This window comes from Gordionus sp. m RMFG-2023, chromosome 1, assembly GCF_954871325.1.
Source record: "Gordionus sp. m RMFG-2023 chromosome 1, tfGorSpeb1-WG-v2, whole genome shotgun sequence".
In the NCBI taxonomy this organism is placed as follows: domain Eukaryota; kingdom Metazoa; phylum Nematomorpha; class Gordioida; order Chordodea; family Parachordodidae; genus Gordionus; species Gordionus sp. m RMFG-2023.
Genome location: NC_088775.1, coordinates 21945441 through 21961391, shown reverse-complemented (window position 1 = coordinate 21961391; position 15951 = coordinate 21945441). Strand labels below are relative to the sequence as shown.

Genomic DNA, 15951 nt, shown 5'->3' with positions numbered 1-15951 from the left:
ATAACATATGTCTTTTATTTTGAGTAATTAAAAAAATTAATTTCTATAATTCGGGCCGGGTCGGGTCGGTAAACTTTTTTAAAAAAAATCGGGTTCGGGCCGGGCCGGCAAAACGTTTTTAAAAAAATTACGGGCCGGGCCGGGCTTGAAAATTTAGGCCCGATGCAGATCACTAATAAGTATACCTAAGATAAAACATAATGTAAATAAAGTGGATGAAATTCTCACATATAAAATTTTGAAAATAATAGAATCCAAATAATATTTTATGAATATTTATGAAGAAAAAAGTAATGGTAAGAACTATAAAATCTTATTTCAATTAAAGATGAAAGGATTCAAATTTAAAATTTCTTGAATTTTTAAGGAGGGAGAAACTTTACTCTCCGTTCTTCTTCTTGGATCAATATATTTAAATATTTCTATATTAAAGTTATTTACAAATTAAAACATAAAACGAATACATATATATCTTTATGAAATCCTTATTCAAATTATGGATTAATATCATCCTGAGGAATTCAATATTCAATAATTTTAAATATACCAACATTCTTATCAGATTCATTTAATTTAGTGTTCGTTCAATTCAATATTATTACTATACATAATGTAGAAATTACTATAATAATAACCACAAGTCATAATGATAATCTATGAGATAATAACAACTGAGTATGCAGCTTATTAAAGGAGTTGATAATGACAATTCGAAACAGAACGTGATATGATCAAGCTGATGACATAACGTTAACGGTGAACAAAATGGAAAACAGGCAAACCGTTATGCAACGATTTGAACAAACTTGCGTACAAAATCAAGTATAATTTAGAACGTTTTATCTCCAAGGAGAACCTAGGAGGGGTTTCTTTAGAGGGTGGAATGTTAGATATATTGATTTTAAGTTTTCGTTTTGTTTCAAAGATATTTATATACCTAAAGTTAGTGTTGTTAAATGGCTCGATTTGAGCCGATATTAACGGCTAACTCAAGATTTTAGCCAGAAAAAATATTGCCAAAGCTTTGTGATTTTGCTAATAGATGTCCAAACCTTTGTACCATCTAAAGGCAAAATCTTCAGGCTTACGTTATTTTCTTTTGGATAAAATATTGAATTAGCCGTTTTTAAAAATCTGCTCAAATCGAGCCGTTTAATAACACTACCTAACAGCAATAACAAAAAAAGATTTTGTTTCTTAGCTTAAAAAAATCAGTTTATATTATCGTTTTATTTTATCGTTACAATTTACATTTTTTTATTATTTATCAATTAAGTTAAATTTAATCTTAAACAAAGTACATTTTATTTTCGTTTTGTGTAATTTATTTTATTATTTATATTATCGATTAAGAAAAAAGATATATATATAGTAAATATTTTTCTAAAATGGGATGGTATTTAGTGATACAAACATAATTATGATGTAATATTCGATTTTTGATATTGATTTTTTACGATGTATTTTATTGTTGAATGACTTTGTTATAGTGATATAATTTTTACATACTTATGATATGTTGAAAATGAAAATAAAATTACAGAAAATAATCTCGGACTCTTATTTTTAACACCTTGATAAATATCAAATGGAAATACATAACCTTCGGAAGAAGCCAATATCCATGATTTGTATCCGAATCTAATTGTTTTTCCTTTTATGAACATTTTGCTTGAATGCCTTCCTCGATATGGTATCATCTGTTCATCTATTGATAAATAATGTTTGAAAATTCCTAATTTTGATATTTATTATTCAATATCTAATATATAATCTCCATAATCTCCATAATCAAGAAATGAACGTTTTCATATAATCTTAATGTTATTTTTATTTTTCTATCACCTTTCCTATAATCTTAATGTTAATTTTAATTTTTCTATCAACTTTCCTATCATCTTAATGTTAATAAATCGAAGGAGACTATATACCTTCAATGTTAAATTATTTTTTTAAAAAAAAGAAATTTTTTTTATACATCAGAGAGATTCGATCCCCAGACCTAACGTTCCATAGGCAAACTTTCTTTCCAACTCAGCCCTCTTCTATCTTAAATTTTGTAATACAATTCTTCTTATATATGAAACTATATTTTAATAAAGTAATTAAATTATATCGATATTTATTTTTTTTATTGGAAGCTCCAGGATTGGGAAAAAAATTTCAAAATTATTATCGGTTAGCCAGGTTTGAGAAAAAATTTTTAAAATTATAATGGGTCGGGTTGCTTGGAAAATATTTTTATAAATTATATTGGGCTGGGTTTGGGGAAAATTTTTCAAATTATTATTAACGTGAACGCTTGGGAATTTTTTATTATTAACTATGGATCAGACATTGACCTAAAACTTATTTTTTTTTGTATGCCTGGGGTATACCTGATCAAAAATCCAAGGCTCATTGATCTTTGGTTGGGGTTGTGGAAATATTATCAAAATTATTATAGCCTTGGGCCTTGCTTGGGAATTTTTTCAATATAAATATTAGGAATAGGTGATCAGTAATATTTTTTTAACAAATAATATTGATATGGGTATCAATTAGTGTTGTTAAACGGCTCGTTTTAGGCCGATTTTTAAAAACGGCTAACTCAATATTTTATCCAGAAAAATATTATGCAAGCCTGAAGATTATGCTCATAGATGGAACAAAGACCTAGACGTATATTATTGAAATCTAGAGGCTTAGGCAATATTTTTCAGGCTAAAATTGAGTTAGCCGTTTTAAAAAATCGGCTCAAAATGACTCAAGTAAAAGTTTTATATATATTTTGACTCAAAACATAGCATTTACATTTAGTTTTATTGGATTGGACCTGGCCTGAAGGAAGGGAGGGGGTTATAAAGAATAAAAATTTGATATTATTTACAAATAACAAGTATCAACTATCATAAGAGTAAGGAGAAAATTCTCATTCACCGTCATTTTTGACGGGGACTCAGCAATGCTGACTAACGGGAGCTTTGCTACTCTTAGTATATTTTCCATTTTGCCCATCAAGAAAGATGGGTCATCATACTTTAAATTAAGAATATCTTATTGTCGGAGAAATGGGGAATTGATATTGGAAATAAATCGGTTGGTTTATACGTTAATTGCTTTCTCTTTATATTTTTCTTCTCTGTTAATTTATTATAAAAGGAAGAAGTTTGTTATTTTATTTATCGGAATATTTATTTTCATTTAATTTATTGTAAAGGAAAAATAGTTTGTTATTTTGTTTATTGGAATATTTATTTTAATTTATTATTTATTATGGAAAATGATATCGCGTAATTTTAATATATAAATATAATTTTTATTGTAAAATATATGTTATGTTTTTTTCTTTTTCAAATTTTTGGAAATTATTTTTGGCTGAAATCAATAAAATAAAATAAAGGAAAAAGAAAGTAAATATAATATAGAAATTTGTTTCAGTAGTAACAATAGGGTTCAGGGATAATAATAAGCCATTTATTAAAGTGAGCCATTTGTTAAAGTGGTGACCCCGACTTTGTTTGGGAAAAAGGGTTTAAAAAAAAGGGAATACCAGTGCGGGGTAAAGGGTTAGAGAAAAAAAAAAGAGGAAAACCAGTGCGGGGTAAAGGGTTAGAAAAAAAAAGGGAATACCAGTGCGGGGTAAAGGGTTAGAGAAAAAAGGGAATACCAGTGCGGGGTAAAGGGTTAGAGAAAAAAAAAGGGGAATACCAGTGCGGGGTAAAGGGTTAGAGAAAAAAAAAGGGAATACCAGTGCGGGGTAAAGGGTTAGAAAAAAAAGGGAATACCAGTGCGGGGTAAAAGGTTGTAAAAAAAAAAAGAGGAAAACCAGTGCGGGGTAAAGGGTTAGGGAAAAAAAAGGGAATACCAGTGCGGGGTAAAGGGTTAGAAAAAAAAGGGAATACCAGTGCGGGGTAAAGGGTTAGAGAAAAAAGGGAATACCAGTGCGGGGTAAAGGGTTAGAGAAAAAAAAAGGGGAATACCAGTGCGGGGTAAAGGGTTAGAGAAAAAAAAAGGGAATACCAGTGCGGGGTAAAAGGTTGTAAAAAAAAAGAGGAAAACCAGTAAGGGGTAAAAGGGTAAGAAAAAAAAAGGGGTAAAGGGTTAAAAAAAAGAAGGGAAAACCAGTGCGGGGTAAAAGATTTTAAAAGAAGGAAAACCAGGGTTGACTTGTAAAAAAAAAAGTCCCGGGAGCGTTAGAAGAAATAAATAGGAGAAGATTGGATGTATATGTGCATCTTTGGATTATTTACCGTATTAATAATATTCTATCTTTTAACTTTGCAAATAGTGAAAATTTTTATATTAAAAGTCTTAGTTAACTTTTTATAAGATAAGATGAAAACTTTTAAATTTATGAAATGTTGGGAGATTCAATATAATATTGTAGGTGCATTAGTTATATTAGTGATATGGGTTTGTAGTTTAGTTTGGGGAAGGAGAGTTAGGAGAAGTCGCAGCGTAAGGATAAAAGGGCAAACTTTGACAATAGAGGGACATAATGGTGAGGAAGATGTTATTGGAAAGGTAACGTGGTTGCCGGTACAAGAGTTAATTAATGGGTGGACAGATAGCGATGTAGATAAATTGACCTGTAGGCCTGATAGGAGGGATTCATATTCTGATCAGAGATTAGGAACATATAGCAGACCTAGGGAAAGTTCTCAGGGGAGAAGAGGAGAAATGAGACCCAATTTTGATTCCAGAGTTAGGGGGAGAATGAATTGTTATAATTGCGGAAGACAAGGACATATGGTCCGGGATTGTCGGGAAGCGAAGTGTTTCGAATGCGGAAAATTTGGTCATATAGCCCCTTATTGTCCGGGTAAGCAAGAGAAATTGCGATGTGCCAGCTGTGGAAGATTTGGGCATAATAAGGAAGAATGTAATACGGGAAGTTATAATACCCGAGGGGAATTTCCACAAAGGGGAACGGGACAAAGTACTTCAACTGTGCGAACTATTGAAAGAGCCAGAGTGGAGGGGTTGGGGGTATCTAAGCTACAGGGCGTTGGAGAGCACACAGCGGAATGTTTTAAATGTCAAGAACAGGGACATGTAGCGAGAGATTGTGGTAATTGCTGACTATATGATAGTAAAGAAATAGCGATTCAGGTCAAGGCGGGTCGAGTGTTAGGGGCAAGGAAGGTGTGTTCGCGGAGGAAAATAAATGTATTAGGGGAGGTAAATATGATGCAAGAGGAGATAATACATGATCCGTGTCCAAGGGTAATGATAGATTTCAATGGGAGTATGGTACCTATGCTTTTTGATACGGGGGCAGCTATTTCAGTGATGAGTTATGCTAGATATAAGAGTATTTGGCCAGATGAAATGATAACAAATGAGGGTTTGAGAATACGGCAGTTCGATGGGTCACAAGTGGCAGTAATGGGAAGAGTTGAAATAGAGGTGATGAGGGAAGGGGAGATGGAGATATTAGATTTATGGATCATTAATAGGAGGGTAGAAGCGGTGCTGGGATGGGACTGGATCACGCGAATTGGTCCATGGTATAGTTTTTGGGGAGTATTTTCATGGTGGGGAATATTTGTGCCCATGACTAGTGAGGATATATATTATGAGAGGGAGGTCGATGAAAATTTGGGAATATTGCCGGGAATAGAGAGTATGTTTAATCGGGAAAGAGTTGGAGTTGAGGAGCAAAGAGGGGAGATGAGGAGAGACATTCGAAGCAGGGCTGCTGGAGTCCGAGAGGAGGAGGTAAGGAGAGATAATGTGAGTAGGGATTTTGGGGAAAATGGGAGGGGAAGAGGAGGAAGAAATAATTATATGAGAGGAATAGGGGCGAATAATGATAATTCCCAGGGGGAAATAGGGGCGAATAAGTATAATTCTAAGGAGGAAATAGGGGCACATAATTATAATTCCAAGGGGAACGTAGGGGTGAGTAATTATAATTCTAAGGGGGATATGGGGGAGAATAATGATAATTATAAGGGGGAAATGGGGGAAGATAATTGTCATTTTAGGGGGGAAATAGGTGCGGATAATCATAGGAAAAAAATGGAGGAGGAGAGTCATAGGGAATCGGAGAGGGGCTATAGGGAAAAATTAGGAAGGTCGGTTTATAATGGTCGTGAGAGGGAAGAAGAGAAGAAATGGGAGTGGACCGATATTCAGGATACTGTCGATCGAGCAATAATATATGGGAAAACAAGAGACGAGGAAATCGAGTCGCAGGAGGTGATGGAAAGGGAGAATCAGAAGAATGATCGAAAGTTTAGCAGTGAGGAATTAGAAGATGAATTGATCCGGGTGCAAGACGGAGTACGGAGATTGGTGGAGATGTATCAAGAAATTTTTGATGAAGAGTTGGGCTGTCTAAGGGATTATGAAGTGGATATCAAGTTAAAGGAGGGATGTGTACCAAAATTTTGCGCGTTGCGGCGGGTACCGTTTGAATGGAGAAAGGAAGTTGAAGTGGAATTGGAGCAATGGGTACAAAAGGGCATCGTATGTGCGGTGGAATATAGCGAATGGGCGACTCCGTTGGTGCCGGTGAAGAAGGCTAATGGCCGACTCCGATTATGTGCAGACTTCCGAGTAACGCTAAATCCCTGGGTAGTAGAGGTCAAGTATCCGTTACCCAGAATTGAAGAAATATTGGCCAATTTAAAGGGGAGTATATATTTTTCGAAAGTGGATTTTTCCAATGCATACTTACAGTTACGGGTGAGGCCTGAGGTAAGGAAATTATTGACTATTACGACCCCAAAGGGGTTATTTGCATTTTGTAGATTGCCGTTTGGATTGAGTGTATCAGCTCCTATCTTTCAGCGCACTATTGCGGCCGTTTTTCAAGGAATGGAAGGGGTATTCTATTACATGGATGATGTACTGGTGATGAGTAGAACTCCTGAGCAACACGAACAGAGATTGGAAGAGGTGTTCAGGAGGATTCAAGAGAAAGGTTTGAGAGCAAGTGCCGAAAAAAGTGTGTTAGGGGTGAAGGAGATCGTATATTTGGGGCATAAAATTACGGGAAGGGAGGTGCGACCATTGGACAAAAATATGACCGGAATTCTGAGTATGTTGAGGCCTAGTAATAAATTAGAAGTCCAGGCTTTTTTGGGAATGGTAAATTACTATCACCGGTTTGTCGAGGGATTCGCTCAAATCGCTGCGCCATTGTATACTTTGCTAAAAAAGGGAGAAAAATTTGACTGGAAAGAGGAGCAAGATATTGCATTTGAGGAATTGAAATCTAGAATTGGAAGGGAACCCATTCTCATGTGCTTCAACAATGACCTGGAGGTGAGACTGGCTGTAGACGCGTCGATCAAGGGGGTAGGTGGTGCGTTATTGCATTGGGTGGATGAAATAGAAAGACCGGTTTTATTCTTCTCGAGGATATTTAGGGCTGCGGAAACGAGGTATTCAGTGATCGAGAAAGAGGCGTTGGCGGTAATTTTCGGATTGATCAAATGTAGGGAGTATCTGATTGGACGTAGATTTGTCATTTATACCGACCACAAACCCTTGGTGCATCTGTTTAGGAAGGACAACAAGGAGCTCATGTTGTCGCCAAGACTCCAACGATGGCTTTTGCTGGTAGGAAGCTTTGACGTACAATTGAAGTATCGGCGGGGAAGAGAAAATTACTTACCCGATATTCTGTCGAGATGTGGGGCAGGCGAAGAAGGAGATGAAGAAGAGTCGAAAGAGAGAGAGGAATCGAAGGAGCAAGGATTAATTAGAACAATGGTCAAAATAGCCAAAGGAGGGCAGGTAACGTGGGAGGAGTTGAAAGGGGCCACCTTGAAAGACCGTGAATTGACCAGAATCAAGGCATGCATAAAGGAGCTCAAATCTTGGCGAGACGGAGATAGACCCTATAAATACATAGAAAAGGAATTAGCGATAGTAGATGAATGCATGGTCCGGGGAAATCGGGGTATAGTACCATTCAAATTGAGGGATGCGGTATTGAAGATGATTCATGCCGGACACCAAGGCGTTGAAAAAATGAAACAGTGGGGCCGGGAGTATGTATGGTGGCCTGGAATGAATAAAAAAATCGAGGATATAACCAAAGGTTGTGAGATGTGTAATTTGTGGGCTCCGATGCCTCGTAGAGACAAGAAAAGTGTATGGCCAAAAGCTACACAGCCATGGGAACGGATCCACATCGACTTCTTCGACTTCGAATGTGGGATTTATGTACTCGTGGTGGACGCTTATTCGAAATGGGTGGAATATGAGGCAGTAAGAGGGTTAACAACCCAAATAGTAGTAAAGACATTGAAGAATTTGTGGGCCCGGTTTGGGGTAGCGCGAGCGATTGTATCGGATGGAGGGCCAGCTTTTGTGAGTAGACAGTTCGAAAAATTTTGCGCGGAAACCGGGGTGAAGCATATTTTAGCTCCGCCGTACCATCCTAGTAGTAATGGTCAGGCGGAACGGATGGTGGCGGTGGTAAAGAGTTGGTTGCGGAAATCGAAATATGGAGGAGGGGAGATTTGGATAGAGGTAGCCTATTACAATAATAGTCGGAAAGGGAAGGAACAGTCGCCGTCGGAGAAATTCTTAGGAAGAAGAACTCGGATTTTACTGGACCTTTTGAGGCGGAAACCCGATGTCGAGGGGAAAATCGATGGGAATGAGTTGTCAGAATTTGTGGAGGGACAAACGGTTTGGGCCAGGATTTTTGGAGGAAGCTGAAAATGGGAGTTAGGAGTGGTAGTTGAAAATATAGGTCGGAAATTGAGTAGAGTTCGGTTCGAAGATGGGAGAGAGGGAGTCCGGCATCAAGACCAGATGAGAAAGGGACCCGAGCCCGGGAGGCTTAGATCGAGAACGGGAGAAATAGGCAATGGGAGAACATAGGTGAAAACCCGGAATAAAGAGAACATAGGTGAAAACCCGGAATAAAAATTTCCCATTTGGTGCGTGGTTACTGGGCGTTTTGGGGCCTCGGTTCAGGGTCATAGTTTAAAGAGTAGGCAGTGATGGAAGGGATCGAATCTTGTGAAATAAAATAGGGCTCAATAGTATCAGTTCTTACGAAATAAATTATGACAATATTTCTTACGAAATAAAATATGTTTTAGTAATTCTCGCGAAATGAAATGTATAGTAATATATAAAGAAAGTATCGTGTTATTCGTGAGTCAATAAAAAGATCTGATACGGAATAATTTAAAATAATTTAACTTAAGGGAAAGGAATATGGTTAGTGTTAATTGAAATGTAAAGAAAAAAAGGAAAATTTTTATTAGTTTGATAAAAAAATAGACAAATGTGCGAAAAATAAAATAAAAATAAAAAAAAAGAGGAAATTGTTTAAGTTTATGATAATAATATTGAAAGAAAGGTTGGGGTGATATTGCATTTAAGTTGACAGTCATTGGCAAGAGAGAGGGAAGATGCCGAAATTGAAGTAAAGATAATTAATAAGCGGAGTGTGCAACCCGATTTGGAACATTCATCGTGAAAGGGAAAATTTTTTTACGACCCACGTTAATAAAAAATTTAGTTATAAAAAAAATAAAATTCTTGGAAAGACGGAAAAGTTCTTACGTAAATTAGTGAATAATAATATTCAAGGATAAAATAAGGTAAAATATTTGAAAGGGGTTTAATGTCAGTATGGTATATTATAATTATTGAGAAGACGGAAAAGGTTTCTTACGTAGGTTGGGGAATAAGAATATTCGAAGGTAAGATAAGGTAGAATATTTGAAAGAGGTCTAATGGCAATGTGGTATATTATGCATTAGAAGGTGCCGCAAATGGAATGGAACCGCGTTTGGTGTATGGGAGAATTGGAAATAGAGGTGATCATGCGGCACCGAAGGCCCCGGGGATGATCGGAAATCGCCAGAAGAATGCCCGGACGATCGAGAATGGAGGGAAGATCGGAAATCGCCAGAAGAATGCCCGGACGATCGAGAATGGAGGGAAGGCGGTGCTATCGGTGTATGGAGGTGGGGCATCTACGATATCAATGTCCGCGAAATCGGGAGGTACCAGACCGGGAAGGCGCACAGGTGGGGGTAATTCGTAGGATAGGGGGAACGGATCGGCCGGATCGGCTAGTAGCGGAGATAGTGGGTAGCAGGAGGGGGGGAGATAGATAGAGCGCCAACGTTACCGGGGAGGTCACTGTCGCCGGGAATGCCCACGTTGCGTGAGATACCAACGGTACCAGAAGTGCCTTCGTTCCTGGGGATACCTTGGTTAAGTGAGATACGAGCGTTGCCGGAGGGACCACCGTTACCTGAGGATGAGGGCGACAGAGATCCGAGCGAGGCAATAATTAGCGGGAATCAGCAACAAGTTAGGGACATGGAGGCGTTGCGGGAGTGGGAAGTGGAGTTGAGAGTAGGAGGTGAATTTACGGGCGAATTAGAGGAGTGGCTCGATATTATGATCAGTGAAACGGAGGTGGGAAGGTGGTTGGAGGAGGAGGGAGGAGAGCCGGAAGAAGATGCTGGAGAGTGGTGTCCGGACGAGGAAGATCCGAGGGGAAACTAACAGCGTCATTCCGTTTGGGATTTGAGCAGTGGGGGCATGTCGGAGAAATGGGGAATTAATATTGGAAATAAATCGGTTGGTTTATACGTTAATTGCTTTCTCTTTATATTTTTCTTCTCTGTTAATTTATTATAAAAGGAAGAAGTTTGTTATTTTATTTATCGGAATATTTATTTTCATTTAATTTATTGTAAAGGAAAAATAGTTTGTTATTTTGTTTATTGGAATATTTATTTTAATTTATTATTTATTATGGAAAATGATATCGCGTAATTTTAATATATAAATATAATTTTTATTGTAAAATATATGTTATGTTTTTTTCTTTTTCAAATTTTTGGAAATTATTCTTGGCTGAAATCAATAAAATAAAATAAAGGAAAAAGAAAGTAAATATAATATAGAAATTTGTTTCAGTAGTAACAATAGGGTTCAGGGATAATAATAAGCCATTTATTAAAGTGAGCCATTTGTTAAACTTATGAGGTGTGATTCACAGATTTACCTCTTTTTCTCCTTAATTTTAATATTTTTATAAAATATATTAATAAAGTATATTTAGTACCATATACACAAACCAATTACCCCTCAACTCCGTCATTCTTGACGGGTTATTAGCTAGTATTAATATAAGACCTAACTATATAAATTTATTGTCTGCCAAATGAATACTATATAATCTTGAAATTGTAATTGGGTCTGGAATAGAAATATCACTATCATTATATCAATACATTTTCTCTTGTGGGAGCGAATGATATCCTGTAAATAATAGAATTCCAATAAATCTCTTAATATCTGAGATGGTTATATATATATTAGGCCTATTTATATGTTTTACATACAATTAGGGAATATAAGTCTTCGTCGAAAATTAAAGAAAATATATCTAATGGACTTTTACCATGCAAATCGTTTTCAAGTTTTATTATATCTTCCTCTTCCCCGTTGAAAGGATTTGTAGAATATATCCATCTGTTTTCTTCATTTTAAACTGTGAGAAATTACAAAATATCTACTTGTAGAAGATGATTATGGAATATCGTCATCAAATTAATTATGAATCTCTAATTCACCAGCTGTATCTGAAGGCAACACTCCTTCATGTGTTGAATCATTTTTGTCGAAATCTTCTTCACTAATTGCAGAGAGGTTTGGTAGAATCTTAACTACATCTCATTCTTCAATTGGTTCCTCTTAAAAAGTTGAGCAAAGATCCTTTTTTTTAGCTAACATCTTCAAAATGACCTTTTTGGGGTATAAAAAAAATTCCAAAATTTTTAGGGCATTTTAACCCCCCCCCCCCCCCCGCAATGACGGTACTGGTTTTAGGTATAATATAAATAATAGGCTAAATTTGATTTGTTTAAATTTTTTAAATAATTTATACTGCTAGATGGTAGGATGCATGTGATTACCTATCAAAATTTTAATTATTTAAAAATTCATAACTGATTGAGAAATATTGATATATATAAAAAAATATACAGACTAGTTTTCATCAAAATAATTTCATACTAGCTCATGAGTTGACTTAGAATATTTTGAATTTTTGAGGGCTTCATAGGGACATAAAAAAATATCATAAAAAGGTGGTGTATATATGCATTGTTAAACAGTAATGAGTAGGGATATACTAGTATATTATAAAAATGTCAAAATAAGTATCATGCCAGAACGGAGAATATAAGTTCTACTAACTGGTTTGCGTTAATGTGTTTTATTAATTCTATAATCAATTTCGCCAGCCATTAAAAAGAACCGAATTGTTAACCAAAAACTAACTATGATATCGTGTTTTAGACGTAAAGTTAGCCAAACATTTGGAAACATTATCTCGGAAATTTATGTCAATAATTAGTGAGTATTTCTACTTTTTCTTTTTCCCCGATTCAAGACATTTTTGATTATGATTCTATGATCGTAATAGATGTTATTTTCATTTTCATTTTCAGTTTGTTTAATAAATATAGATGTAATTTAAATCTCATTAAACAAGGTAGAACGAAGATTCGAGAAGTACAAAAGCAATTTGAAAAAATTAAATAAATAAATATCTAAAATAAGTTTTACTATTATCATCATTATAAAAAATCATATCATCTTGTAAAATATGAGACTTGATTAGCATTGTTAAACGGCCCGATTACGATTTTAGCTAAAATAATAGAATTAGACTTGAAGATTTTGTTCATAGATGACACAAAGGTTTGGATCCAAAATTGCCAGATCTCTAGTCTTACATATTATTATTTTGGCCAAATTATTAATCGGGTCGTTTTTAAAAATCGACCAAAATGGGATCGTTTAACAAAAACTAGACTTGATGTGGTTGTAGCTTTGATACTTTTATATTATCGTGGCATGAAAAGGTAGTCAAGTAGACTTGTGGCATACCCGATTTAAAAAAAGTTTAGAAGTCCTATTTTGGACAGCTTATAAATATTAAATTTTGAATTTAAAAACACCTTTAACCCCGATTTAAGGAACACTACTTAAAACTGTTTTGTAAAAAATTAGCTTTAGAAACAATTTTTAAAAAAATACAGGATAATTTCATGCACCTGATTTTCCCAATTTTAAATTCAATCTAATGTTTTTGTTCTCTTTATAAAATTTACAAATAATTAAGACTTTATGATTAACATTGATTATTATAACTATACCTACTTACTTTTAAAATTAAAATATCACCCTCGCTCTTTACATCAATAAAACATGAAACAATTTCTATGGTTGATTGTTTAAATTTGTAATTTTAATAATAATATAATCCCTAAAAAGAACTTTACCTTTATTTGTAACATAATAATTATATTTTTTATATAAAAAACATACATAACACGTATTTTTTTAATTATTTTTTTTATTTAATATCAATTTCTCATTAACCAGAACAAATTTACCTTTAAGATCATTTAAAAAAAATCAGATTTACCGACTATAATAAAATAAATATTTTTAGATAATAATTCTTTAAAAATAGTTGGAGGGGAAGGGGGGGGGGGGGTAATGGCTAACTCAAATTCCTGTAAAATTATTTGTTCGGCCCCTAATAGTTTTAATTCGGTCCGAAAAAATATTTTAGGTAAGTTCGTCCCAATTTTGTTTGCTAACAATCAGTCATTTTTTTTGAATTCAAGATGATTTCTCAGCATGGAAAGATAAAGGAATTTAATGTTTATTTAAAAATATATTATTCATAGGCATATCCAGGATTTTTCCAAGAGGAGTGGAACACTATTAGATGGATTTATTTCCTAAGAATTTCATTGGAGATCTTCAGGTACACGTATTGTAGGCTTTGGTCATTTTTTATAAAAATAATTTTGGGTTCTCCCTTTTTTAGAATTAAAATCCTTTTTGTAAACATTTTGTGTAGTCGTTGTTTTAAAAAGTTTTTTTTTTTACTAATTTTTCTTCAAATTCTTCCTTATCAATGTTATATTATATACATTTTATGCGGAGAGGGGGGTGTGGAGGGGTAATTTTTTATTAGCTTACAGTGATATTTACGAGAACAGAAAATTTGGGATGGGAGAGTAAATTTTCCCCTTTCTCCCTCATTGATTACTCGCCTGGTATTATTTATATCAGATCAGAGACTTGCAGAGGGACCATTTGCAGGATCCGGCAGGGATTTTTTTTAAAAAATTTATCGGCTCGGTCCGGATTTTTTAAAAATATATTACATTTATTCTTAATTTTTATAACTAATAATGACGATTTAAAATATTCGGCTTTAGGTATTTTTTCAAAAAAATTTTTAGGCCCCGTGTATTTGAGAATAATTTTTAGGCCCGGTCCGGGCATATTTAAAAAAATTAAAATACCACCCAGCCTGTGTTCTGACTTATATTTCGTACATATAGCTGGGCTAGCTATAAACGGGGATAAATTTTTACCATCTTATGCCAAATAACATAAGGTTATGCTTACGAGAATATAATAAAAAAATTTTAAAATAAATCACATACAAATAAATAATAGCAAACAAACCCTTAACTCTGTCATATATAAAATATAAAAGACCGGAAGTCGAATTTGTAATCCCAAGAAATTCTCATTTTCAATACAGCTCTTGTTTTTTATTTGGCCCTATACTAACGGATTTAAAAAATTTATTTTAAATAATTTTAGCTTTATTTTGTAAATTGTTTAAAGGGAAAAAATTGAAGATTGTAGAAACAAATGAATGTTAAATGGTTAATTAATATGATCTTCCAACTGGTTATTAATTAATATTTTCTTAAAATTAATTTTAAAAAAATTCAGTGAGGCTTCCGGAATTTTTAAATCGGGCTATCAGAAGGGCTTGTAGGTGTCTAAATATATCCTACATAAGATTGGACTATCTCACCTGAATCCTTGGTAAAGTGTTCAAGAGCAAATAAGGCATTTTGCTCACGAGGCCACAAGAAAATGTCAATATTTGAGACTGCTAGAAAGAAAAAGAGATCAATCAAAACATGGTAATCCGCCCCCTTAGCAAATAAACTCTATTTGTCGAAACCCATAACCTCAGCCATGGGTTAAAAAAAATATCATAGCACAACTTTAAAGAAGGTAAAAAATATTAACATGCGTCTTAGTGAATTTTCAGCGTGCCCATAGATTGAGCCAACATTACTTAGGTATAATTTTGCATCCATTATTACTTTGAGAGAAAAATATATTTCTCAATTCATCTTAGTCTGCCAATATGACTAACTAGTTATAAACATTTCAAGTATTTATAAAAATTCAATATTAATTAATATCAATTAGCGTAGGTTATATTCTTGATCCATAATAATTGATACATTTTCTGTACATTAGTAAAATATATTGCTTTATTAGATAAACTTTACAATATTATTGCTAAACGAAAAAAAATCACCTATTAGTCATACAAAATCTCTTTGATTTATAAAACAATTCCTTATCCATCCAAAACTTTCTATTTTATCATAAAAGCACATATAATTGTACTAGTTACTAAAGGACATAATTGTCATAATTTTCTTGAAATTTATAAATAAAGTATAACTTGTTAACAAATTTTTTTGACAATATTTTTTATCAAAGAACAATAAATAAATAAAATTGTCATTATTTATTCAATTGCGTAATATTAGACTAACTGTCTGTCGTCTATATTTTTAGCATGTGTGTATTTGTTAACAGCAACATACATCATTAATTTTTGATATATAATTATCATGTAATTGATATATACATAATATTTATTTTATATATTTTTAATTCAAAGGAGAAATGAAAAGAGGGTCAGGAGGAAGGACGATATAATAGAAATTTTTTTTTATTTCTCTAAAAAAAATGTATAAAAAGTATAAATAACTTATCGATTTAATTTTAAAGATTTTATAAAAAACTAAAAAAAATTTTAAAAACTATTATGATTACATATATTTATATATCATTTTAAATTATTTTTTTTTAAAAAAAACCTATATTTTATACCTTATTTTT

The 15951-nt window shown here is 33.7% G+C and overlaps 1 long non-coding RNA gene across 1 annotated transcript in view; it reads right to left on the bottom strand.

Annotated features, from left to right (window-relative positions):
- LOC135923045 (uncharacterized) overlaps positions 1–15951 on the bottom strand; it is a 325197-nt gene that overhangs the window by 85733 nt on the left and 223513 nt on the right. The gene's annotated exons all lie outside the window — the stretch shown is intronic.